This window comes from Notamacropus eugenii, chromosome 1, assembly GCF_028372415.1.
Source record: "Notamacropus eugenii isolate mMacEug1 chromosome 1, mMacEug1.pri_v2, whole genome shotgun sequence".
Classification (NCBI taxonomy): Eukaryota; Metazoa; Chordata; class Mammalia; order Diprotodontia; family Macropodidae; genus Notamacropus; species Notamacropus eugenii.
The window spans coordinates 528,237,409-528,265,390 of record NC_092872.1 but is presented as its reverse complement, the minus strand read 5'-3'; the positions used below and the strand labels follow the sequence as shown (position 1 = coordinate 528,265,390).

At 39.0% G+C, this 27,982-nt stretch overlaps 1 protein-coding gene and 1 long non-coding RNA gene across 4 annotated transcripts in view; one reads left to right on the top strand and one right to left on the bottom strand.

Annotated features, from left to right (window-relative positions):
• Positions 1-27,982, bottom strand: part of MAPRE3 (microtubule associated protein RP/EB family member 3) — an 81,140-nt gene that overhangs the window by 38,552 nt on the left and 14,606 nt on the right. The window lies entirely within an intron of this gene.
• LOC140520181 (uncharacterized) lies at positions 66-15,682 on the top strand. The gene is made up of 3 exons (XR_011972421.1): positions 66-175; positions 2,294-2,395; positions 15,051-15,682. It is a non-coding gene; the product is annotated as an uncharacterized lncRNA (long non-coding RNA).

Genomic DNA, 27,982 nt, shown 5'->3' with positions numbered 1-27,982 from the left:
GGATGGAATGGGATCACCTGAACAATGAGAGGAGTTCATCTTAATGAGGAGTACAGCTGCCTCTTATGAAACGGGTGAAGGAGGAGACAGCTGCAGAAGACATATGATAGGAGATGAAGAAGAGGGAAGAAGAGAAAACTCATGGTGAATGGCCTCAATTTTGTGTAAATATGAGGCAAGTTTCTCCACTGAGAAGGTGGAAGGAGGGGGAGCCATGGGAGGATTGAGAAGGAAAGAAAAGGTTTGGAAGAGTTATTGTGGAGAGCAGGATAGGAAGGTTGAGAACTGCCTAGCAGCAGAGGGGGCGCATCTAACTTGCAGCTGAAACCTCTTATTTGTGTTGTTTCCTCCATTAGAATGTGAGCTCTTTGATAGCAGGGACTATCTTTCTTTTTCTATTTCTATCCTCAGTGTTTTGCACATAGTTAGTGCTTAATAAATGCTTTTTCATTCATTCGTGGAGGTATAATATAGTAGCAATGAAGGATTTCAGCCATCTGTACATCTACTAGAATTCGCTGCCAAAAATACAGAATACATTTTAAACTGTATTTTAATGGTATTTCCATTCTTCAAAAAGTACCAGAAACAATAAAGGAAACTAATATTCTGGACTTCATTCTCACTGGTAAGGAAGTCAGGTCAATAAGAATTTGTTAATTATATTATATTAATTATATGCCAAGCACTATGCTTTAAGCACAGTTGAAGTAGAAATGATGGGAACTTTGGGGAAAAAGTTTAGAGAAAGGTAAAGTAGGATCTCATTGCCTGAAATTTTTCAAGGGAAGTTTGCTCATGATGGATGACAAGTACTCAAGACTAAAAATTCTGTTGACAATTTCTATGAGAAAGAAAAGGAGAACTACCTAAAATCTGATGTAGATGTATAGACAACCCATTTGTTAACCATCTTAAAAAAAAAACCAAAAATTTAAAAGATGTGCAGAAGATGGAAATAAGGGCACTTATCAGAGAATGCATTACAAAAGAGTAATAGTTCCGCAAGGACAGCATTAGATGTAAGTCTCAGAATAATTTGAAAGTGGTGAAAAAGTATTAAGAGAACAAAAAGAGCTTTTTAGTTATGTTGGGAACGAAGGAAAGTTCAAAGAAGGGATATAGGAAGAAAACTGCTTATATTGAATGGGATAGTGGTAATAAGATGACAGAGAAAACAGTCATCTGTCAATTTTCATTTTGCTTCTATTTTCTCTACCAAAGGGGAATGATCTTTATACTAGGAAGGATGGAACAAAAATAGTTATAGGGAATTGAATAACAAGATAAGTAAGGAGGTGGTACAATTATACCTAGCTGCCCTTAATCAGTTCAGTTTACCAGCTCTAGATCAACTATATCCTAAAGTTATTGAAACAAGTGTCAAGTGTTAGTGCTAACCTACTGTCAATGACCATTGAAAACTGTAAAATTGGCAAGGTTTCATAGGCCTACAGATAGGTGAATGTCCCAGTTTTTCAGAGGGAAGTGTGTAGCCTCTTCAGATTTATAAACCAGTAAGTGTGATTATGGATTTCTGGCAAAATTCTAGAATGTATTATAAAAGGATCATTTGTGAGCATTTAGGAAGGGAAGAAGTGATCACAATGAACTAACATGGTTTCTTCTAAAACAGGTTAGGGCAGACTAATCCCATTTCCTTCTTTAATAGTATAACTAAAGCTGGTACAAGCTAGTTTTCAGAAACCGAAAAAATTTAGATAAACACAATGTACACCGAGTTTTCAGTAAAGCATCTGACAAACTCTCCCATGACATCCTTGTATACGAGATGGAAAGATGTGGGCTCAAGAGATTCAGACCTGGTTGAATGACCAGATCTACAAATTAGTCATTAGTGGATCAATGTGAATCTAGATGGAGATTTCTAGTTAAGTGTAAAGAGTGATCTGTTCTTGGCTGTGTCTAATATATTTATCAATAACTTCAATGAAGGCAATAACTACAATAATCTATTACAGTAATCTGGGACCATGGCAATTAAGGCCTGAACTAGTGTTATGGTAGCATGAGAAGAAAGGACAGATTTCAGACATATTAAGGAAAGAGAATTGATAGGATCTGACAACTGATTGGGGGAAGGGTGAAGAGAAGAGCCCAAAATTATTCTGAACTTGAGAGGCTCGAGCTATCAAAAGAAAAAAAGGGAAATTGGGAAGAGGGACAGGTTTGGGTTTTTATTTTAAGTGCCTATACGAAGTAATCATCAAAACCACAGCAATAAGTGAAAAGAACCCTAGTCCTTCTACTGATAATCTTATGTTACTCCTAGCATTCATCTTTGTTCCTAATCCTGAGTCACTGAGTGTTGCTGGAGAAAGTCACAAAAATCATTCTCATCGGTTTCATTGGAAAGATATGCAACTGGGCCTTTGTAAGTTGAAGAGCCATCTTTTTATTCATGTCTCATTTAATACCAATCACACTCCCCATAACAACTATTTTAAACCTCTCTTTTCTGCTCAAAATCTCTACTTGAGCATTGTACCCCACTCTTTGTGAATAAATAATCTCATTTTCTACGCTGAGAATGACTGAGTGCCCTCCTTTCCCCTCTTTCATACCTCAAAATCTTTTTAATTCTCCTTTTCTCTGGTGTCAGAAGATGTGGTAGCCTTATTCCTTGTCAGGGTCAAACCCTCCAGTTGTGCCTTTGATTGAATTCTCCTTCCTTCATTGATCAGTCTCTCATCTTGAATCTCTCTTCTCTGAGTTTTCCCCCTCTGACCACAAACATGGTCAAGTTAAAAAAAAAAGGTTTCTTTGTCCCTGCTCTTCTCTATGCTATCATTTCCTCTTCCCTTTTCCTACCAAACATTCAGGAGGGTCTTACGTTTGCTGCCTCTGCTTCCCCAACATGCATGTAATTCCTCAAACCCCTACGATCTTGCTTCTATCTCCAGTCTTGTTAAGATTAGTAAAGATCTCTTAATTACCAAATCCAATGACCTTATCCTCTATGTCCTCTGCACAGCATTTGAATCTACTGACTACTGACTCCTTTTTTATATTCTGTCCTCCAACTTCTGTGACACTGATCTCTCTTGGCTATCCTGCCTCTCTGACCACTCCTGTTCCATTTTCTCTGGTTCATCTTCATCTTTCTGCTCCCTAAGCATAGATTCTCATCCATGTTTCTGTTCTTGTTCCTCTTATTTTCTCTCTCCTTTGACGAGCTCAGTCATTTCCATGTCTTCATTTATTACCTCTATGCATCTGACTCCCAACAAATATAAGTATTCACCCCCAATTCCCCTCTGAGTTCGAGGTTTACATTTCCAGCTGTCTGATGTGTATCATAACCTGGCTGTCCCATTAACATTCTGGAATGTACCAAGTCCAGAACTGAATTCTTTATCTTTTCTCCTCAAATTTGCTCCTCGTCCATGTTCTAGGTCACTATACTTTCTAAACTCAAGAGTCACCTTTGGTTCTTTTATCTTCTTCACACACATTCTCCACATTCAATAATATTCTATTTCCATAATTCTCTTGTACATGTTCCTTTTTCTCTACTCTCACTGGCACCACCAAATAATTAGGATACAGACATAGATGGCATCTTTACAAAATTTTCAGAAGACACCAAGGTAGAAGGGGATGGTTAATAGGTGGGATTACAGATTCAAGACCCCCCAAAATCTTGACAGGTTAGACAATTTATTTGAATGAAATAAAATGAAATTTAATAGGGATAAATGTGGTCTTAGATTTAGGCAGAAAAAATAAACTCCACCAGCACAAGATAGGTGAGGCACAGCTGGAGACAGCAGACTATCTGAAAAAGATCTTGGAGTTTTAGGGAACTCAGTTTAAACTCTGTTTAAAGAGTACTCTGTTCTAGTCAGACTACATATAGAAAATTGTATTTAGTTCTGGGTATGCTGATAAGTGTTCAGAGGAGGGAGACTACAATGCTTGGAATATAGCAAGTACTTATAGTAAGTGCTTGTTGACCAGCTGAAGAGTCTTGAAATCATGGGAAGAAAAACCTGAAAGAAGTCAGGAGAAGACTTGGACATACGTGATCACTGTCTTCAAGTATTTAAGGGAACATCACGTAGAAGAGTCAAATCAAGAAGCATTTGTTAAACACCTGTTATATGGCAGGCACCGTGCTAAGCACTGGGGATACAAAGAAGGGCAAAAACAGGCTCTGCCCCTTCTTTTGGATCCCACAGCCTAATGAGGAAGACAACAGGCAAACAACTATGTACAAACAAAATATATACAGGGCAAATTGCAGATAATCTCAAATGGAAGGCACTAATACTAAAGGGGAGCTGGGAAAGGTTTCCTGTAGAAGGTGGGATTATAGCTGGAACTTGAAGGATGCCAGGGAAGCCAGGAGGTAGAGATGAAATATTAGACTTATTCTGCTTGGCTTTAAAGGGAAAAAACTCAGGGTAATAGACAGAAGTTAAGAGAGAGTTAACTGTAGGCTCAAAGTTAGGAAAACTTTCTAAAATGATGAGCTTTCCTAAAATGAAATGAGCTGCTTCAGGATTCCCCCTTCCTAAAAGAACTCCCTTTCTTATTATCATGTTCTACTGTCTCTCATACTTTTTAATGTATCTGTTAGATTATAAATCCATGAAGGCAAAGATTTTTCCTTTTATTTTCCATCTCTGTATTTCCAGGGCTTAGCAAGAAGCTTGCACATAGTAGGCACTTAGCATGTATTAAACTGAATGGAAGATAAAGTATACAGAGGCAGAATATGGCAGAACTGGAGTCTGAAGAGTAGACGGTAGCGTCAAAGAAGTTGAGGGAAGAAAGTATCAATAACAAAGTGCTATTCAGCAGTATCAAATGCTGTAGAAAAGTCAAGGAAGATGAAGACTGAAAAAGTGCATTGAATTTGCCAATGAATAGGTCTTCTGTGACCTTTAAAATTAAAGGCAGAGGTTTTAGCCTTGGGAAAAGAAGGGAAGAAGTATTTACTAAGCACCAATTATGTGTCAGGCACTGTGTACTTCACAAATATTATCTCATTTTTTCCTCAACAACCCTGGGAGATGGTGCTATTATTCCCATTTTACAGATGAGAAAACTGATGCAGACAAAGGTTAAGTGACTTGCCCAGGTTCAAACAGCTATTAAGATTTTGACTCAGGTCTTCCTGCCTTTAGGCCCTCTCTAGCCACAGTTTTGGCAGTCAAGAGCATTTATTAAGTGCTTACCATGTAACTAACAGTGTAACCAACATTGTGCTAAGTGCTGGGGATACAAAGAAATAGGTCCCTGCCCTCAAGGATCTCACATTTTAAGGGGACAAGTAGAACATAATCTCAAAAGGAAGCACTAGCAGTGGGGGTGGGAGAGTCAGCATGGGACGGCCTCCTGCGAAAGGCATGATTTGAGCTGAGACCTGAAGAATGTTAGAGAAGCCAGGAAGCAAGGAAGCAGAGGTGAAGACCGAAAGCAACCTAGGCATGGGGCCCAGTCAGTTAAAAGGCACGTATCTGCAATATAATGTGTCCTGTTAGAAGATTAGAAAGGGGGCTGATGTCAGCAAATCACAAAATATGTGTTGGGAAGTAAAGTATAAGAAGATTGGAAAGTAGTGTGGGCCAGATTGTAAAGGGCTTTAAAAGTCAAATAGGATTTTATATTGGATTCTGGAGGCAATAGGGAGCCACTGGAATTTATTGAGTAGGAGAGTGACATGGTCTGACTTGTGCTTTAGAAAGAGATCACTTTTGGCAGTTGCATAGACAATGACAGATTGTCACTGGGAGTGACTTAAGGAAAAGAGCTCAATTAGAAGGCTAATGCCACAGTCCAGGTGTAAGGTGATGAAGGCCTGCATTAGGCTGATGGCAGTGTGAGAGAAGATGGGGCTCTACATGCTGTGAAGGTTAATGATGACAAAACTTGGAAACAGTTTGGATATCTCTACTGAATGTGAGAAATGATGGGGTGCTTGGGCCCCAACTATAAAATCACATTTCTCCCTAGCCTCAAAACACTATCCCAGGCAGTTTCTCCCCAGCCCAAGGACACAGCCTGCCCCAGCAACAACCATTGTTTCCCTTCCTGCTATAGTAGCCAGCTGTACTCTGAACCAGCTGTGCACTGGCTGAATGGGCTGTGCACTGGGTCATAATGACATTTACTATTCACTGATCAATCATATGTATCCTAGACTTAGACATACGTATACTCCCTTACATTTATCTTGTCTAACAAGATATTGATGAGAGTCTGGTATTCCTTAGTTGGTCCTGACCGCTTGACTTAGTGACATTTCAGGCCTAAAACCACAGCTCCATGTAGCTCCCCACCTTGGGCTATTTCCCAGTGAACTCTGGGTAAAATACCTATGCAGTAGATACCAAAAATCACTCCCTAATCCTGCCCTGAGTCACCTAGTTAGCTTATTTGGCACATGTTTTACTACAGAATATCCTATATAAACTTTACCTCTACCCCTCTAAGGCTGCAGGTTCCCTAAGAACTCTTGCCCCCTGAAAAGCATAATAAATCTTTACCTTGACCTCAAGAATGCTTGAGTCTGTGAATTCTTTTCCAGATAGTCCACGAAGTGAACTCCAGTCTCGGAGTTCCTATACTCCTCCCCTGCTTCCAGACCTCATCAAGAACAGAGTCAAGGATGACAATGACTAGATACCAAGTAGGATGATGGCCCCTCAATAGTAATAGGAGATTTTGGAAGGGGGAAGGAGTTAGTAGGAAAGATAATGAATTCTTTTTTAGACATACTGATATTGAGGTGCCTTCAGGATATCTTGTTAGAGATGTCTAAAAAAAGAGAAGGAATTGAGCATTTATTAGGCACCTACTATGTGCTAAGAACTATACTAAGTACTTCACAAATACTATCTCATTTGATCCTTACAACACTGGGAGATGGGTGCTATTATTATTTCCATTCTATAGTGGAAGAAACTGAGGCTGACTTAAGTGACTTACCCAGAGTAACACAGCTAGTAAGTTAAACTCAGGTCTTCCTGATTCTAAGTCCAGTGCTCTATACACTGTACCACCTAATGTCCTAATTCATGATACAAAACTGGAGCTGGAGAGAGAATGCATTACTATATTAGGGATGGGTATTTAGAACTGGGAATCATCTGCATAAAGATGATAACTGAACTCATGAGAGCTTATGAGAACACCAGGCAGAAGAGAGGGAGAAGAGGACCTAGATGAGGGGGGAACCTGGGCCCTGAGGCCACATGTGGCCTTCTAGGTCCTCAAGTGTGGCCCTTTGACTGAATCCAAACTTCACAGAACAAATTCCCCTTAATAAAAGGATTTGTTCTGTAAAACTTGAACTCAGTCAAAAGGCTGCACCCAAGGACCTAGAATATCCCCAGACAATGCTTTGGGGATTCCCAGAATTAGTGGACTGAAGGAAGATCTAGCAAAGGAGACTACATTGCTCTCCATACTTTAACCCAGGGGCCAGCAAACTATGTTGAAGAACAAATCCCACCCACCTGCCTGTTTTTCTAGCTAAGAATATATAAGAATAATTTTATACTTTTAAATACTATAAAACTTTATTTTACAAAAACAGGCTAAACAAATTGCTGGGGCAGGATTTGGCCTGTGGTTGAAGTTTGTTCAACCCCTGCTTTGCACCCTTATCTTCTCATCATTCCTGCTTTACTGAGATAAGGAGGGTTACCTTATCTTCTGATAACAGAAGGGAGGGAAAAAGAGAACATGACCAAAATTTTCTCCATAAAGTAAGGCATGAGGTCTTCTACAGAGAAAGAATAGGGTGTGTACTGGTGTATGTATATCTTATCTCTCCTCATTGCAATCATAAGATCTTGAAGGCAAGGGCTGCTTTTGTTTTTTCTATTTCCAGTAGTGAGCATTGTGTCTGGCTTTCAGTAAATACTTAGTAAATATTGATTGAAGTAAAACTGGAAGTTAAGAGATTAAAACAGTTGCCATGGGGAGTAGAAAATAAGACTGTGGGAGTTACCCAGCACTGGAAATGAGCAGAATAGGAATAGGAGGACAAGGGGAAAGAGATTCAATAGTGGAAGTTTGCTGAAATGGCTTGTTATGGTCAAAACTATAGTCAAGGAATGGAAGAAGAGCCAGAACATGGATGATGAACCTAGAAAGGGAGAGATGGAAGGAACTGGTCCCAGTGAAAGTGGTTCAGGAGGAACAAGGGGATGTGGGATGTGAAAGAACAAGATACTGTAATTTAGAGAGATGAATATCATAGTTCAGTATTTTAGAATTGGCATGATTACAAGAGATGGAGGTTGAAGGTGTGATGATTGATTCCTCTAGATGGGTAAACAGAGTGGTAATATAGGTCATAGAAGTTAAGGAGATTGAGGGACTGAGAGGCCAGACTGTTAAGACAAATTCTAAGTACAAATACTGAAGTCACCAAGGATGATGGTATCATTAGAGGAATGAAGAAGCATACAGTCCCAGTTACATAGTTAGAAATAGTATCTCAAATGATACACAGAACTTTCCCTTATACTTTAGGTAGGATAGCTGAATTCTTCTTAGATCTTCAGAAACTTTAACATGTCCACAAAAGAAAGAAATTACAAAGTTGCACAATTTTGTGTAGGTCTGTGATTATACTCCAGCATCTCAGGTGGTAGTGTTAGTGTATGTGTGCATGTGTGTGTATACATTCAGACCCTACTTACAAGTCAAAAAGGTCTAAGCTCTCTGCTAAAGCTTCCTCTGGTTCCCTATGAATTCCTTTCTGTAAAAATATAATTCAGAAAGGTACTAATGGAGTAATACATGACTTCCCATTTTTGATAGTGGGGATAAAGACTGATTAGCTGAGCTTCAGATACTGACCTATCTGAGCACAGGCAGCTCAACTGAGTTTTGCTGTGAAGACATGCTTCCTGTTCTCAAAACTATCCTCACCCATCAGGATAATTAACCCCCCTACAAATATTTATTAATCAGATGGCTCTGCAACATCATGTATATATATATTATAAATATATACACATATATATATGTATATATATGTATATGGGTATTCTTTTCAATATAGCAGTTTGTACAGTGGATATGCTGGACATGGAGTTAGGAAACCTGAGTTCAAATTCTGCTTCACATATTTATTAACTCTGTGGCCTGGGCAAGTCACTTAACCTCTCCTGATCTTTCTTGATGTATAAAATCAGAGAGGTTGGACTGGATCCCTAAGGTTCTTTTTGGCTCTAAATCTATGATCCTGTGATTTATTAAGTACTTACTGTGTTCCAGGCCTCGTGTTAAGCACTGGGGACATAAAGAAAAATTGTAAACAGTCTCTGCCCTCAAGGAGTTTATATTCTAAAAGGCTGAAGATAGTAGGTCTACAGAAAATCCCTAGTAGATGCAAAGTATCCTTCCACAAGTCTAGATTATAATCTACCCATGCCTTCTTAATGGTATGACTCTATTACATTTCTCTCCATAAATTTATAGAAAATTCACTTTTCCTTTGGTTCTTTTACTGCTTCTCCACATCTGGGTGCAGCACTTAAGCTGTATACTGTGGTCCTTTCCTCTCGATGTCTAACTGGCCCACCTTTCCTTGATTATGTTATTTTGTGCTATGTCTCACACCCAAGTCATAAGTTGTGATATGTCCTAGTCTACTTTTGTCCACCATGCACCCTTTGACTGTGTGCATGTTTTGGACCACCGTGTAACTAATTCTTGTGAGATGGTAATGTTTCATGTTTTGCAGACACATAACATTGGAAAAATGCTATTGATAAAAAGATGGGCTTTTGTGATGGTGAACAAGTTGGGACTATCAAAAAGGCAGTGTAGTTTCCTCAATAGAATCTTTTTCTCAGCCCAGGATACTACTTATCTGTAGTGCTGGTTACACACACACACACACACACACACACACACACACACACACACACACACACACACACACACACACTAATACAGTGGACTAGTTTCCAACTGCGTGTTGCATTCTGGGCAACATGGATTTTTCATTCACTTTGTTATTCCAGTGTAAATGATTAGGCTGGTATCTTTCAAATAACTAGATTTTACTGAGGATGTTTGTTACTGTGCCAGAACATAATGGCATTAGTTCAGTATCATCGATGATTAGGAATATCTGGGGAACCTCATCAATAGGAAATCTTCTGTTTAGACTCTGTATGAGAACATCCTCTTCTGATGCTTATCCCATCAAGCATTTCCTCTTTCATTTTTAATCCCTCCCTATCTACTAGAACTTATTCCCTTTTTTTAAAGCATGTCATTCAGGTCCCCTTTAACCTTAAAAAAATCTTCCTTTAATCCTGACATACAAAAAACTGCAAACTTCTTCCAAATAACATATTGGTTTTAAATAAAAAAGTAAACAAACAAACAAATATGATAATAAATAAATAATATGTTAAGTTTAACTGGGTAACACATTTCTCTATTTTTTACACCTTCTGAATACCCCCCTCTCCTCTGCGCAACTTTTAAAATACTTTACTGTCTTTTTAATATTTATCACTGCCCATAAACTCTCTTCTCTATTCACCACTCCAAGTAAAGTCCTCTATTATGACAAATATCCATAATAAAGCAAAACAAACCAAGATATTGGCCATATCTAATGAATGACTGGTTCTGTATGACAAGTCCTAAAAGGTAGAAGAAGCAGAGAAGTTAGGAAGAGGAGAAAGTTCAAGGGAAAAGATATTGAGTTGGTTTTGGACATGTTGATTTAAGATGTTGATGAGACATAAAGCTGGAGAAAACCCATGGGAATTGGAGATGTGAGTTTGGATTTTAGGAGAGTGGTAGGGCTGGATAAGTAGATCTCAGAATCATCAGCACAGAGATGATAAAATGAATCCATGGAAACTGATGAAATAACAAACTGAAATAGCACAGAGGGAGAAAAGAAGAGGACCTAGAACCGAGTCCTGTGGGTAACCCATGGTTAGTGAGTGGTGACTTGAAGATCCAGCAAAGGAGACTAAGAAAGAACAGTTGGATAAACAGGAAGGGAATCAGGAGAAAGCAGTGTCATGAAAACCTAGAAAGATGAGAATATCAAGAGGAGTGTGATCGACAGTGTCAAAGGTTGCAAAGAGGTCAAGAAGGATGAGGACTGAGAAAAGACCATTAGATTAGGTTATTAAGAGACCATTTGTAACTGGAGAGCAGTTTTGGTTAAGTGATGAGGTCAGAAGTCTTAGTAGAGACAGTTAAGAAGAGAGTGAGAGGAAAGGAAGTAGAGGAACCTACTATAATGTTCTCCTTAAGGAGGTTAGCAACAAAAGGGAGGAGAGATATCAAATGATAGCTAATAGGGATGGACAAATCAAGTGAGAGGTTTTGTTTTGCAGATACGGGAGACATGGATATGTTTGGAGGCAGTAGGAAGTCAGAAAACAGGGAGATATTGAAGATAAGTGAGAGTGTGGGTCATAAAGAAGGCAATCAACTGTAGAAGATGGGACAGAATGGGTGCATGTACAAAGGTTTCCCTTGGTAAGGAGAAGGGCCACATCATTATGTGAGAACTAGGGTGACTACGAAGAAAGCATTTATTTCATATGAGACGAGGAAGAGGGGAGAAGAGAGAGCTCTTAGAGAATGGCTTCAACTTTTTCTGTAAAATATAAGGCAAGGTTCTTAGCTAAGATAGTCGGGGTTTGGGGAAGGGGAGAGTCATAGGAGGTTTGGGCAGGAATGAAAAAGTTTAGAAAAGCCACAGTGGTGAGATGGTGAGTTAATTGTGTGTTCATCCTTCGTTGCCGAAGAAGACCATGCCATCAGAGAAATAATGACATGACTTGCACTTGACTTTGTTTTGAGTGAGGGAGGGCTGTGCAGGTCACTAGCCTCACTTCTCCTCCAGAGCCATCTGAATCCAGTGACCAGATATTCATCAGGATGACTGGAGATGACCCAGGATGAGGCAATTGGGGTTAAGTGACTTGCCCAAGGTCACATAGCTAGTGAGTGTCAAGTGTCTGAGGTGAGATTTGAACTCAGATCTTCCTGACTCCTGCACTGGTGCTCTATCCACTGCACCACCTAGCTACCATTACTTAGTTAATTAGGGAAGTTAATCAGGGAAGTATAAAAGGAATGTCCTGCAGCAGTGAGGACCCAGTTGAGGTTATGTAACACGTCTAGTGTGTTTTTCTTCAATTCTGTTTCTTGGCATTCCTGGTTTCCTTTAAGTCTCTGTTATTGTACCTTCTGCAAGAATTCTTTCCCAATTCCCTACAATGCTAGTAGTGCCTTCCCTCTGAAATTATTTGCAATTAACCCTGTATACTTCTTGTATGTACGCTGTTGTTTTTATGTCATCTTTTCCATTAGAATATGAGCTCTTTGAAGGGAAGGACTATTTTTGCTTTTCTTTGTATCCCCAGGACTTAGCATAATGCCTGATACATAGTAAGTGCTTAATAAAGGCTTGATCACTTGACTTGAAGAAAATGTCAAGTAGGTAGATCAATGTAATTAAAAAAAAACATGGAGAGTTTACTGAAGAGGAAGATTGAAAAAAGATTCTCAGATTTGACAAAAAGATTTTAATCTTTGAAAACAAATTTCTAGTATTTCCAGAAGGCCCATAAGCATTCTGGGCTTTGAAGAAATAGTTACAGAAGAGAAATGGTCTCATTAGTTTTTACAGGTACATCTGGATTATGGTCAATTTTTTATTTTTTCTGCTATTCGAGCTAACCAGTAATCCACATTCAAGAACTGAAATGTCTTAGCTGTTGGGCTATTTGTAATAATAATGCCTAATATTTATATAAGAGCTTCAAGGTTTGCAAAATACTTTACATATTTCATTTGATCTTCATGCCAACTTGGTGAGATGAATGCTATTATTATCCCCATTTTACAGATGAGGAAACTGAGGCTGGCCTGCAGGTTAATTTGCCCAAGGTCACACTGCTGGTAAGTATGTGAAATGGGATTCAAACTTAGATTTTCCTAACTCCAAGGCAAGTGTTTATCCAATACTGATTTGTATTTATAAACACCAAAGTGTTTATCCACTTTGATGCCTCTTTTCATTGCTAAAAATTAGGGAGTGATAAGTGCATTCTATTTTTCCCTTAAGCAGCCTGCTTCTGTTGGCACATTCATCCAATCTTAGTTTCTTGGCACCTGAACTACATTATTCTTTCAAGATTACTGTGACTTAGTTACCTGACAGTAGCCTACAGTAGCCTAGCTGAGCAGTTTCCCTCATCCAAAGGGCTGCTGGTGGGGTTATAATTCATGAACTAAAGAAATGAGGTCCTTCTGGTAGACACAAGTCCTAAGGCATAATACTTGATCTTGTATCCCTATTCCCACCCCATAATTGCATATAGCTCTTATTTATGTTCAAGTACAATATTATAACACAATTAAAATAATTTTCTTGTTATTGTAAACATATTCACTTATTATCTGTATGACCCTAAATAAGTCATTTAACCTCTTTCAACCTCAATTTATTCTACATTTATTCAACCTCAATTATATCTATAGAATGGGGAATCATATTTGTAACAATTCACAGGGCTAATGTTAGAAAAAAGGAGAATAATATAAAATGCTTTGTAACCTTAAAGCCATATATACATATATGTGTGTATACAAATATATTTTTATCATGTGGTTAATATGTTATTACATAATACATTAATATATTCACATATAAATAATAATATATTTCATGTATGTGTATATATACACACATATATGTTGTTATCATTTAAGATATGCCCAAGGTAAACAGAACTGAGTTTCAGAAGCATCCCTATTATTTCAAAATTAGAAAAACTTTGCTCTCCCAAACGTTTCCATCTTGTCCTTTCCCCCTCCACTTTTTCTGCATCAACATTTTATTTTTTTTGTCTTTCATTGGAGTGCTTCTAAACCTGAGCTTACACACAGACAATGGGAGCAGGTAATAACTCTATTTTATAGAGAGAAATTGAGACACTATGGAGTCAAATGCCTTTTTTACAGTGGTGAGTCAGCACCAGGCTGAGAAAAGAACCCAAGACTGCTGATTTCCAGATCTTCCTGTTACTCAACCTGACTGTAACAAAGTCATAATGAATCCTTTTCTCCCTTGTCTGCTACAAAGCAGGGGCCACATAGAAGCCTACCGAGAAACTAATTAAGTTTAGATAATGTTTCTAATAGTTATTTTAAGGAACATCAAGAAATTCAAAACTGTTCAATATGTGCAATTTCTTCAGAGGGACAACAAAAGCTTCAGTGATAACACAGTCACTGTTAGGGCAGCTAGGGGGCGCAATGGATAGAGAGCAATGGATAGAGGCTTGGAGTCAGGAAGACTTGAGTTTAAAAGTGGTCTCAAGAAACTAGTCATGTGAATCTGGGCAAATCACTGAACCCATTTGCTTCAGTTTCCTCATCTGTAAAATGGGGGTAATAAAAGCACCCACCTCCCAGGGCTGTTTTGAGGATCAAATAAGATAATAATTGCAAAGGGTTTATTAGCACCGAGTACGATATAAATGTTAGCCATTATCATTAATCAAAGTAGAAAAGAAAGCTGCATGTCAAGACTCAACTGATGTACCATGTGGGAAGACAAAACATAGCAATTACATATGTGTCTGTGAGGGACTTGATATATTAAACTCAACTGGCCAAGAAGGAAAGTGAGCAACAAAGGTAAGACCACAATATAAGCTGGTACTCACCTAATATCTCATTAAGATATTTTCAGATCATAGGGAACACACTGAGAGGAACAGGCACCTATCCTCCTACTCAGGAATTCAAATTGTGGGTTTCTGACTGGAAGCTTCAGATGAAGCTGTGTCCAGTGAGGGGTTGATTTTATTTATATCAAAGGTGGGGAAATGGTGGATTCTTATCCTGTAGACAAAGAACTGGAAGACTTTTCACTTTTAGCAAACCCTCCATATAGTACTGGTCCTTATGACAGACAAGGGGTTACTGTTCTGACTCAGAGGGGATTTGATATGTAGCAGAGAGGTGAAAGAGCATGTGCTTTTTTTACATTCTAATTTCTCCTCTCCTAGGCCCAGTCTTTTCTCATCTTGAAGCCTAGAATTGGAGGTCTTAATTCTGATCCTGATGGAGGCAAAACCACAAAGCATACAAAATGAAGAAATCTGCTATATGGATACTGAAAAGCAACATTCAGTGAAGAGTCACAGTTATTAATGACCAATGATCTCTTCTGCCAGCATTCAAAAGCAGGCTGACTACATAAAGCACACAGTGTCTTCTCCTTGAAAAGTCAGTCACATGCATCAGTATAGATTCTGGAGGACAGAGCAGAAATGACCTCTTACAATCACAGAATATAAAACTGGAAGATATGCAGAAATATCTTTCTTTAAATCTAACAGAGAAGCACCTCACATACCAGTTAGTACCCTTAATATATGCCTACAAGTCACTTGGCTTTTTCTAATCCCTGACTAATCAGACCAGAATGATTGGCAGATGAAATCCTGCTATGTCTTATGGTTGGATTCAGTATGTCTGCTGAGGCAGGAAGTGGCAATGGTACTATGCAGAAACAAAAGGCTCTGAGTGGAAGAGCAATCAATAATTTCTATAATTTCTCTACCTGTTCACTACCTCAGTTTCCAGCTTTTGCATTCAAGTATATAAAGCAAATAAAACAAATTTTCTTTAATTTCAATAGATACATCTTTCGTCTGTGTGTTATGAAGGGATGAGATAGGAAGTGAAATTAAGCCACCAATTTATCTGGCAAAATTCCTAGAAATCCACCATAACTTTAAGAAATCAAGTGTGCAGGATGTAGCTATACTGGGTCTTGGGAATGTGTAGACAGCTCTGTTAAAAAAAAAAAAAACTTGTCCTAAGAAGTCTATTTAAGTGATAAGTAACACAAGGCCTTGAGAAAGAGGACCTGATCCTCTCATATTTCATGTGTTCTCTAGCAGTTTTGGCACCTGATGCTTCTATTCTGCTAGGAGAACTCTTCCTTTTATAGTTGACTGCAAAATAAACTATGAAAAATGCTGCCAACATAGAGTTTGGACGCTTGTGAGCAAGAATGGTGGATAATTCTGAAGCTCATATTATCAGTCTTCCCCAGATCCAACTCTACCTCTTTGAAGTTGAGTGCCTTTAATCTGTGGATATGAAAATCTACACATTAATAATTAATGGTTGCTTATCATTTAGCAACTCTGAGTGATAGATTAGAGTAATAGATAGAGCATTATTTACACACGAGGAAGAAATAGATTTTTAAAATGTCATTTTCCAAAGTCATAGCTTAAAAACAGAGAAGGAATTAGAACACTGCCCTGACTGCCAATTTGGGTTTAGGGTACTTAATCATCCTTCCATCCAATAAACCACACATTGATTGTAAGAGAAGCAGTCATTCTTTGACGCCCAAGTAAGGATTCAATACTGAGAAGTATGTTCCAAACATAGAATATTAGCTTTTTGTTATCTCTATGCTACAGTACCGTCCTTAGGACCTGTTTCTATTATTCTCATTTAACAAATAGACTAATATTACCATCTTTTATCTATATTATCACAATCTTCCCGTGTCCTCTTACTATGTGATCCATGACACCTGATCTCACAAACATGTTTCATCATCCCAATTCCAATATTTCTACAGATCACTGTATCTCTTTTTGAGTCTAATCTTTGGGCTCATCTCTGTGTGCTTCTTGCCAGGACCTAGGAGAACAGCTATATTCCTGGCAATGTAAGAATTTCAATAAAAGTAATGTCATAAATGGACCAAGTCCAATGTTCCAATCAGTCCAAGATTCTATATCCAATCATGATACCAAGGGATATTAGGGAAGATCATGTGACCCTCCAAAAGCTGACCTCAACAGGTTTGGAATCCCAATATTCCTAGTTCACCTTAATGAAACTCTAATCTATCATCTATGCATTTATCTAATCACTTTTTGAACCTACATAATTTCAATAGGCTTGAACATGCTTTCAGATTCACTGGAAATGAGTTTTCTTTTACTACCCACAGGCCTTGTTCAAAAGATTCTCTTTACTTAGTCCTCAAATTCATGAGGGCTAAACACAGATTCTACCACCAACTGGCAGGGGCCAACCTGTTTTTAGTTACGAAGGTTTTGGAGTAGGGCTGGTCCAGGGAAGATAAGAAATAGTGGAATAGGTCAGGTGGCTAGGGCTCATTTCTGGCTCTAGAACTCAATTTGTTGATTTAGGTAAAAAGAACCCTCTGGCTCTGTAAAACAAACAAACAAATATTTTTCTTTTGCATCCACATTAGAGGGAAATGAAGCATAAGAATCTTGTTTTTTTAAATGGCCCATGAACTGGGAGAGACTGACTTCTATACAACTTCCTATGATCATGAAAATCCAGACCAAGTTGTGTCCATGAAAAGCAGTGTGGTACAGTGTGTAGAGGCTTAGACTTGGAGCCAGGCAGACCAGATTTCAAATGTATGTGACCCTGGGCAAGTAACTTATCCACTCTAGGATTCAGTTTTCTAACCTGTAAAAGGAGTGGGGTAGACATAAAGAACTGTAAGGTCCTTCTAGCTCTATGGTCATTTGATCAATTTAACAATAAATTAGAAGTGATTCTGCATATGCTATTGCATATGGAAATATATGTAATTGAATAAATATTTAATAAGTACCTATTATGTGCTAGGTATGGGGGAGGGCAAGGGAAGGAGTTGTCTTCATGCAGACAACTGCATAAAGAATACCATCATTTCACATTTTCGTAACAGGGGACTGGCTGGGGAGCACAGGACTTAGGAGCATGAGCAGAGTGCTGCTATTGAAATTCCCCAGGTGGAAGACACTGGGGAGAGCCTGCTTCCAGGAGAGCTGTGATGACATGTAATGGAAGAGCCTTGAGAGCTTTGGAGCATGGACAAGCATTCTATACCTGGATCTGATCTGTTAACCAGGAGGCGGACAGGAGCCTCTTTGACTGACTATAGTAGAATATGTCGAAGTGCCACACACTCAAAAGGCTCTAATCAACCTCTCCCTTCCATTCTTGGTTTGGCTTCTTCGAATGACAGCTCTTGGGTGAGGAGTGACATGCTGTGAAGGGAGTGGCCTCCCATGAAAATAGGGGTCCTAACAATTTTTTTTCTCATTTTAGGTGAAAGAGATTAGAGGCTACAATCTTGTGAGTGTCAAAAGGTCTTGAAATTCAGCCAGGAGTCAAGTCAAGGAGGTGCTAGAGTCAAGTTCAGGATGGGTTTCACAGCAAGTCCAGCTTTGAGGCCCTGAGGAGCAAGAACTGACCTTCAGGGACTCAACTCAGCTGGAGTTGAAACAAATATTGAATTTGGCGGGGGACAATGCTATGTAGAAACTGTCAAGTCAGAGTCCACTCTCCAGGGACTGCAGTGGCAATGGAGGAGAGAGAGTGCCCCTGAAGCACAATTTTTGCTGTATCATCAAAGTAAATATCCATTTGTAATAGTTAATTGACATTAATTGGTTAAATGGAACTGGGGAGCTAATCTGTGGCTAATAGTGAGGGGAACAGAGCTGGCATGGGGGCTCAGGCACATAGCACTACGCAGATATCTACAACCCCTTCAGAATATCCCTACATCCTGAGAGAGAGAGGTAGAGGTAGCTAGTTTTGCTCTGTCAGGGGTAAAGCCACAGAGAAACCTGCTCCATATGCATACTATTTAAGGTTTATATAGCATTTCAGCAGTGCTACTATTTTTATCCTCATTTTACAGATGAAGAAACTGAGGCTCTAAGAGATTAAATGATGTACCCAGTGTGAGAGATGTCACTTTAGTCCAGCATTCTTTCCAATACAGAACATCTCAATTTAATGACTCTTCTGGTGCTGAATGATATTATCAAAGTACAAAAGAGTCAAGAGTCTGAAGAGTTTAAAGGAAGAGGGCAGTTTTAATCAGTTGTTCCACAAATTTAGGATCACTCCCTCTTCTCATTTCCAAATATTTCAACAAGGTTTAAGTTAATTTAGGCAGTTCAGGGCAGTAGATGGATCAAGAAGAGACACAAATAAATTCACTGAGACTGATAAGTCAGTGTTTCAGTTTCCATGTGTGTCTATGGAAATAAAATTCAATGAGTACACGATTTAGATATAAAGGCTGATGCTATAAGCAAATTAGGAGAGCAAGGAATAGTTTGCCTGTCAGATTTAGGGATCACAGAAGAATTTATGACCAAACATGAGAAAGAAAACATTATGAAATGCAAAATGGATCATTTTGATTATGTTAAACTGAAAAGATTTTTGCACACACAAAATCGATGCAACCAATATTAGAAGGGAAGCTGAAAATTGGGAAAGAATTTCTGCAATCAGTGTCTCTGATAAAAGCCTCATTTCTAACATATATAGAGAACTGAGTCAAATTTATAAGAATATAAGTCATTCTCCAATTGATAAATGGTCAAAGGATATGAACAGGCAGTTTTCAGAAGAAGAAATGAAAGCTATTAATAGTTATATGGAAAAATGCTCTAAATCACTATTGATCAGAAAAATGCAAATGAAAACAACTCTTAGGTATCACATTACTCCTATAAGATTGGCTAATATGACAAAACAGGAAAATGATAATTGCTGGAGAAGATGTGGGAAAATTGGAACACTAATTCACTGCTGGTGGAGTTGTGAACTGATTCAACAATTCTGGAGAGCAATTTGGAGCTATGTCCAAAGGGTTACAAAATGTGCATACCCTGTGACCCAGCAATACCACTTCTAGGACTGTATCCCATACAGATTATAAGAATGGGAAAAGGACCCATTTGTAAAAAATATTTATAGCAGCTCTTTTTGCAGTGGCCAAGAACTAGAAATTGAGGGGCGGTCCATCAATTGTGGAATAACTGAGCAAGTTGTGGTATATGAATGTAATGGAATACTATTGTTCCATAAGAAATGATGAACAGGAGGACTTCAGAAAAATCTGGAAAGACTTATATGGACTGATGCTGAGTGGAGTGAACAGAACCAGGAGAACACTATACATAGTAACAACCACGTTGTATGATGACTGACTTTGACAGACCTCTCAGCAATGTAAGGACCCAAAACAACTCCAAAAGTCTCATAATGCAAAATGTCATCCATATGTAGAGAAAGAAATATGGAGTCTGAAAGCAGATTGAAGAATACTATTTGCTCTCTTTTTTTTTGTTTTGTTTTTTCTTTCTCATGGTTCTAATTAGTTCTAATTCTTCTATTAAAAAAAGAAATAAAATTCAATGTCTACTAGCTTCTCAGGAGTTAGGAAAAGATGAAAGTTCCCTGACAAGTGATTGAGTGTCTTGGGAATAGGATTAATGAAACAGAAAGTATAATAGACAATTTTCCCTTCATATCTTTCAATGCAGATTTAAAAAATATGAAATATAAAATTAAAAAGAAAATACAAAACAATGAAATACTGGCCTTCTCACACTATTCCAGACCCCAGTCAAACTGACTCTAACTTGCCACTCCCCACATGGTCTATACTTTCTCATCTCCATGCCTATAATCATAATGCAGTGAAAAGGATGGTGTCAGAATCTTAGTGCTGCTATTTTTTGTGATCTAGAGAAAGTCACTGAACCTCTTTATGGACTTCAGTTTTCTCATATGAAAAATAATGGTGATGGAATAGATAATGTCTGAATGAGTCCACACCTGGAATGACTGTCTCAGCATTCATTTATGAAGTGTTTATTGCCAGGCAACTATGCTAGGTTTTGGAGGATAGAGAGACAAATGGAACAGCCCTTAATCTCAAGGAGGCCATATTCTAAACAGAGATACAATATGTACATAGGGTAAACACAAATATGTGCATTATAAATACAAGAAATATAAATTTCTTGGTTGGGGGGAAGATTAGGGAAAGGCACTAACAGCTTGGGGAATAAGGAAAAGCTTCATACAGGAGGCAGAATTTGAGATGAGATTTAATGGGAATTTGGGATTTTAAGAGGCAGAGGAGAAGAGGGAGCAAACCTAGGCATTAGGGGATAGTCTGTACAAAGACAAAGAGAAAGAAGAGAAAATGTCACATGAGGGGCAAGAGGAAGGCCAGCTGGATTAGACCTGAGCTCATAATGGGGAGTAATATAAAAAAACGTTGGAAAGGCAGGCTGGAGTCAGGTTGGAAAGGACTATTAAATGCCAAGCAGAGGAGTTTGTATCTGATTCTAGCAATAATAGGGAACCACTGGAGTTTGCTGAGTATAAGAATGACATGGTCTTCAGGAATATTACTCTGGCAGTTGTGGAGAAGAATGACTGGAGAGGAGAGAGACCTCAGGCAGGGAGAACAATTAGGAGACTTTTGAAACAGTCCAGGTATGAAGGTCTGAACTTGGGTGGTGGCTGTGTGATGTTTATGTATGTGTCCTTTCTCCCCTATCCATTGTCCACCTCACAAGACTGTGGTGAGGAAAACGTTTTTTAAACTTGAAAGCACTAAATATGTTAAAAATGATAAATAATAATAATATGACATGGACCTGTGATTTCAATGGTATATTGGTATATGGGGAACTCCTGGTGTGGAAACTATCTATAATTTAGAATAGTTTTTTTGGGGGGGGGAGGGAGGCAATCAGGGTTAAGTGACTTGCCCAGGGTCACACAGCTAGTAAATGTCTGAGGCCAAATTTGAACTTGGGTTCTTCTGACTCCAGGGCTAGTGCTCTATTTATTGCACCACCTGGCTGCCTCTAACTCAGAATCTTATAAAGTGATGCTTAGAGCACTGCAAAGCTAACTTCCCTATAGTTGCACAGCTAGTATGTGTCAGGGTCTTCCATTTTTAGGACTTCTTTCTATCCACTATGATACACATGCCTTTCTGGACCAAAAGTAATTAATAAAAGATGACTAACTCTGGGAACTCTAAAATGATTTGGTATCCTGAAGCTGCTGAGGTTGAACAGGAAGAGGATTTATTATCATCATTATTATTGATAATATCTAGCATTTATAGAGTGCCTACTATGTGCCAGGCACAGTGCTTTACAAATATTATTTATTCTAATTCTCACCACAAACCTGGGAGGTGGGTGCTTTTGGCATCCTCACTTAGCAGTTGAAAATGAGGTAAACAGAGGTTAGCTAACTTGCCCAAGGTCACACAGATAGTGATTGTCTTAGGTTAGATTTGAACTCAAGTCTTCCTATCTCCAGGTCTAGCATCCTGTCCACTGTGCCACCCAGCAGCCACTGCTCATAACAGCAAGCAACATGGCACTTCTAATTTACAGAACAGCTAGTGGTAGTTCAAGAGTTTACACTGAGTTTACAGGGAAAAGGGACAAATTGGAAAGGAATACGTTTTCAGTACTCCTTCGTCACAGTGAGGAAACACTTCTCCAGAGGCTCCTCCCAACATATCACCCATTAGCACATACTGGTATACACTGTTCAATTTGTGCCAATTGATCTAGTTAAGCAATAGGCGCCAGTCCCTGCCGTTACCCCCCCCCCCCCCAACACTGGATTGGTCAGATCACATTGAGGAACCTACTCTAGTTTTAGAAGAGGAACTTCTCCTGGGCTGGATCAGTCCCAAAGGAATTCTTGTAAGCAGATCAGAATTCTGGAGGGAAATCTAGAACCAGATCTAAGCCAATTCCAGTTGTGTATGCTAGTCAAAGTGGAAAGTTATGCCCCCTGTGTGTCACTGGCTACTAGAGGTTTAAGATATCACCAGAACTCTGTGCCATCACAAAGATTTAATCCCACGAACAGCAAAATCTTCTGATATTAAAAATATGTCCATTAAAAAACTATCCCACGCATCCAACCATTCTGGAGAGCAATTTGGAACTATGCCCAAAGGGCTACAAAAATGTGCATACCCTTTGACCCAGCAATATCGCTACTAGGACTATATCCCCAAGAGATCATAAAAATGGGAAAGGGTCCCACATGTACAAAAATATTTATAGCAGCACTCTATGTAGTTGCCAAAAACTGGAAGTCAAGGGGATGTCCATCAATTGGGGAATGGCTGAATAAATTATGGTATATGAATGTAATGGAGTACTATTGTGCCATAAGAAATGATGAACAAGAAGACTTCAGAGAGGCCTGGAAGGACTTATATGACCTGATGCTGAGTGAAAGGAGCAGAACCAGGAGAACTTTATGCACAGCAACGACCACAGTGTGTGAGAGTTTTTTCTGGTAGACTTAGATTTTTGTAATAACACAAGAACTTCTTACCAAAAAAAAAAAAAAATCCCAATGGAGGATCTCAAGGCAAAATGCCTGCCACACTCAGAGAGAGAAATATGGAAGTCACTCACATATTGTAGCAGATCATGTTTGTGTATGTGTATGTATTTGTGTATCATGTTCTGATTTGTTATACGATTTCTTTCATTTATCTTAGTCTGACTACATAGCATGACTATAGTGAAAATATACTCAATAGGAAAGTATATGTAGAATCTATACAGAATTGTATGCAGTCGTGGGGAGGGAGGGGGGTAGTGGGGAGTAGGTGGGAAGGGATAAAATCGCAATTGTATGGCAATGATTGTTAAACATTACAAAATAAAAAAAAAAAACTAAAAAAAAAAAAAAACCAAAAACTATCCCTCTACATACCTGTGCACACCTTTGGTGGCTGCAATCTTCTCTGTATTTGTATCCCTAGTAGTTAGAAGAGTGTTTGACACACAGTAGGCACTTCATAAATGCTTGTTGACTGTTCCAGATCTCACTGGCTTAGTCAAAATCAATTCAATACAATAAATATTTAAATGCCTACCCTAGCCAAGATATTACATTTGGTTCTGAGGAGAAAAAGATATAGACTTTCAAGAAGCTTAAGTATTGATACATAGAAGAACAGGACAGGGGAAAGGAATAAATAAAAGTGTTTTAGAACAGTCTGAGGAGAAATCCTTTTGGGCGGGAGGAGGGCAAAGGTTAGAATCAGGAAAGGCTTCATGGAGAAATGAGCTGAGTCTTGAAGGAAACAAAGGATTATAGTGAGGAAGGAATATTCCAGGAAGAAGAAATATTAATAATATGCATTATAATTTTAAGTATTATAGTTTCTGGTATAGTTTTAAGGTTTGCAAAGTATTTTATAAATATCTTATTTGATTCTCACAACAACCCTGTGAATAAATGTCATTGCTGATTTTTACAGATAAGGAAACTAAGGCTGAGAGGTTAAGTGACTTGCCCAGGGTCATACAGCTAGTAAATATCTGAGGCTAGATTTGAACTCAGATCCTCGTAACTCCAGGTCCAACATTCTACCCACTGCACCACCTCACCACCCACATAAATACACGGAGGGAAGAATTTAGGAGAAGGGGATAGGCTGGGAATTTATAGTTAGTTGGGGAAGCCCTACTTGACAAGATCAGAGTTGTTCTTTTTTTATACATAAGATTCTTGTCAGGTTCAGCTGTTAACAGTACCTGGAAAAGCTAGTAAAATGGCAGAGGGGAAGTACTTTGGCCTTTTTAAGAGTTACCATCCTGGCCTCAAAAGAGTTGTGTGGGCTTTTCCTGGGACGAAAGGCACTGATCGTCAAATGCTGTCGGGTCAACTCTGCTTAGGGTAGGGCCACACCGAGGGGGTTAGATCAGGCCATAGGGATTCTTGTTTTCTTGGGACAGGACTCTGGAATCTGGTTCATTCATTTGAAGTCTTCATACAAGCTAGAGAGGTTGTATGACCTGTCAGGGATGCTGTCAGAGATTCATGTTCAGATAAAGGTTGGATTTGGATGATTGCTGGGGTCTTTTCTAAAGCAGAGGGACTGAAATAGGCACTGATAGTCAAACTTTTTCTTACAATCAGAACTGTTCCAAAGTGGAATGGGCTGCCTCTAGAGGGAGTGAGACCTCATTACACAAGGCCTTCAAATGATGACTGTATGATCAAGGATGCTGTTGAAGGTATTCTTGTTCAAAAATAAGTTTAATTTGATGCCCTCTAATGTACCTTCCAGCTAGGTGATTCTCTGTAAAAAGGCTTAACCATTACTCCTCAGGACTGAACTGACTTTAACAGCCAGGAGTCCTCCAGACTGACAGGATTCTTAAGAAGCAGTTTGGGAATGATGAAGGCTCTAAGATGCACATAGGGTACCGTATACCAGAAGTTCCCCAAAATATGTTGCTAATGGAATTGGTAGAACAGTCACAGGCCTTGGGCTGAAGAATGAACCCCAAATAAATGCTTAATTATTAATGAAAGAAAACTTGGTTGGTACTTCTGGCCCTAAGACCAGGAAAGCAGAGAAGAAAAATGCCTCTGGCTCTTTTCATAGTCTTACCTGTTTCTTTCTCTATCAGAGCCACAGGGAATCCACACACAAATCCCAGTAGTAGAAAAGTTCTATGAGGAGAGCAAGGGAGTCCTAGCTAATACATAAGGCTACTAACAACATGGGACTCAACATTCATTTTACATAAGGGGATGAGATGGAATGCTTCAGTAGTCAGTTTTTCTGTGGCAGCAGTTAAAGGACTCCTCTCTCTTAACTCCCCTCCTACTTCCTTTCCTCATGGGGAAAAGGGAAGAAAATGTCTGGTCTTTGAACTTGGAAGGGGAATCTATCTCTGTTGTTCCTTCATTTAATAACTTACTCTTTAAAAAAATTAAGTTGCATTGCTGCCTTTTGTTACATCATAGTCATTTCATTTCTGGATAAATGAACCTTCACTTAGAATAAAGAAAAACAATTCAACAAACATCTGCCAGAGTGACTGGGACTGACACTAGGCACAGCATTGTCTTCAAATTATCTTCTGATCCAATAGCATCCTCCCTACTTGGAGGTACAAAGGTCCTTTAAAATTGGATGTAGTTATTAACGCAGCAATTTTCTTTTCCCTACTCTCCCCCACCCCAGGTATAACTATGAATTGTCTTTACTCTTCTGACACACTAAATCCCATTTTTTTCCAGGTTGGCATCATTTCCTCTGACTTACTGATAACCTTTACAAGCCAGGGGTTGTGTGAATGTTTGTGAAAAGAATAGGCAAGTACAGATTATGAGAGTGAGAGAAGAAAGCAGAGAAATTTATTTCTCTGTTTTGCCCTAATTTGGGATATGAACATATTTATTAATTTTTTGAGCACTATGGCTCAAATAACATTTGCAATAGATTGAATTAAATATTTTATTTTACTCTACCTAATTTTATGTATATTAGAGAAGCTTCTTCCCTGTGCAGGAAACATCAGTATTAGAGGATTCTGCTTGTAATAGGTATTCTCCAACCCAAACTCTCATAGCCATCCTGGTCACTCCTAGCTCTCCTCAGTCTTGCCTGACTTGATCCTACCACTCTCACCATACCTTTTAGCTGTGACCTCTGGGACCTTCTGTTTCACTGTGGGAAAACTCTTTTATCTGGACTTACAAGTCTTTACTTTATGTCACTGCAAAAATGACATTCCTTCAAATGATGACTCTACTGCCATATATTACTGATGTCCCCTAACCTCTAGACCATGCATTCACTACATGCTTTTAAATTCCCATTCCTGGATAGAAAAGACTCCAGTCCTCATGTCTTTACTGCCACTTTACTGCCACTGTCAACTTGCCCCCTGACCTCTTTCACAAAATCATACAGAATCCTGGGTCTGATATAGACTTTGGAGATCAGTTGGTGTGAGCCCCTCTCTCACTTGACAGATAAGGAAACAAAGCCCTGAAGAGATGAAGTGACTGCAGAGGGGGAACTAGGACCTAGGTGTCTTTCCATGATGTCACCCTGCTTCCTACTCATACCTGTAGGTGTTCTAAATAGGGAACTAAAGGGAGTTCTGAACTGCCTTCCTGCAGACCTCCTGGGACAGAAAAATAATAGGAACCAAGGATGGAGGTTTCTGTTTATTTGACTCTAGGTGTAAAATGAGATCTCTTAGTTTTTGTCCCAGCCAGGAGTGAATGTGAATTATTTCATTTATTTGTCTAACCCTGGGAAAGCCAGGTGCAAACACATCATCAATTATCATGCCCAGATTAGTTATTATGGAAATGACATATTTGTACAATATCACAGCAGCATTCAAGGTTGATCTGTGACTACAGGAGAGAATGAAGATCACTGGTCACCTTTCTCTACCTTCCGAGAAGATGTCAGCATCTGGCTTACATTATTCCTCTCTTCTGTCTTCTGCCATTATCCTCTGCAGTGTTAACATCAAGCCCCTCAACCTCTAAGGTCTTTGTGTCAGCACCGACTCATGCAGGCGCAGCAAAAGGACAAGTGAGGACAGGGGAGGTTAGCATGGCCTTACGAACAGGGCACTGGTGCTGCAGAGGTGAGGTGGCCCAACTAGGGTTCATTTAGTATGCTGAAAGAAGAATCATCCAGGATTAACAGGACAAACTGAAGGAAAAAGGCCAGGTATGAACTTTAAGCAGGTAAGCCTAGGTTGGCTAGAGGTATAGATCAGGCAGCAGCTCGAGAGCGGAACATAACCTGAATACTTGGGGATTTGTTAGGGCTCAGCATTCTAACTAAACAGGAGGAGAGATGGGCAGGGAACAGAGGTCTAACAGGGAGTCTATAAAGAGGGTCTCAGAGTTTGGTATGGGGATGCATTCCCCCAAAAGGTATAACTGGGAAAAATAAAGGCTGGCAGGTGTGTAGCTCCTCTCCAGAATAAGAAAGAGAACCACAGGGGTTTACGGCTGGTGACCAAGCACAGGTAGAGATCATATTCTTTGTGAGAATACTTACAATTCTAAAACCCTAGCATTTACTCTACTAACCCCTATTTCCTGTCACATACCAATGTCTTATTCCTCATCACCAAAAGGCACCACTCTACTTTCAGAATACTCCCCCCACCCAAACTCCCCACATTCATCTGAAACTACAACTTCCTTATCTGTCTTCTTACATATACTGAATTTGCTTTCTGTACTCACTGGGAATTTCTCTTGGACCATTAGCCCATCTTTCTGGATTCACTGCACTATT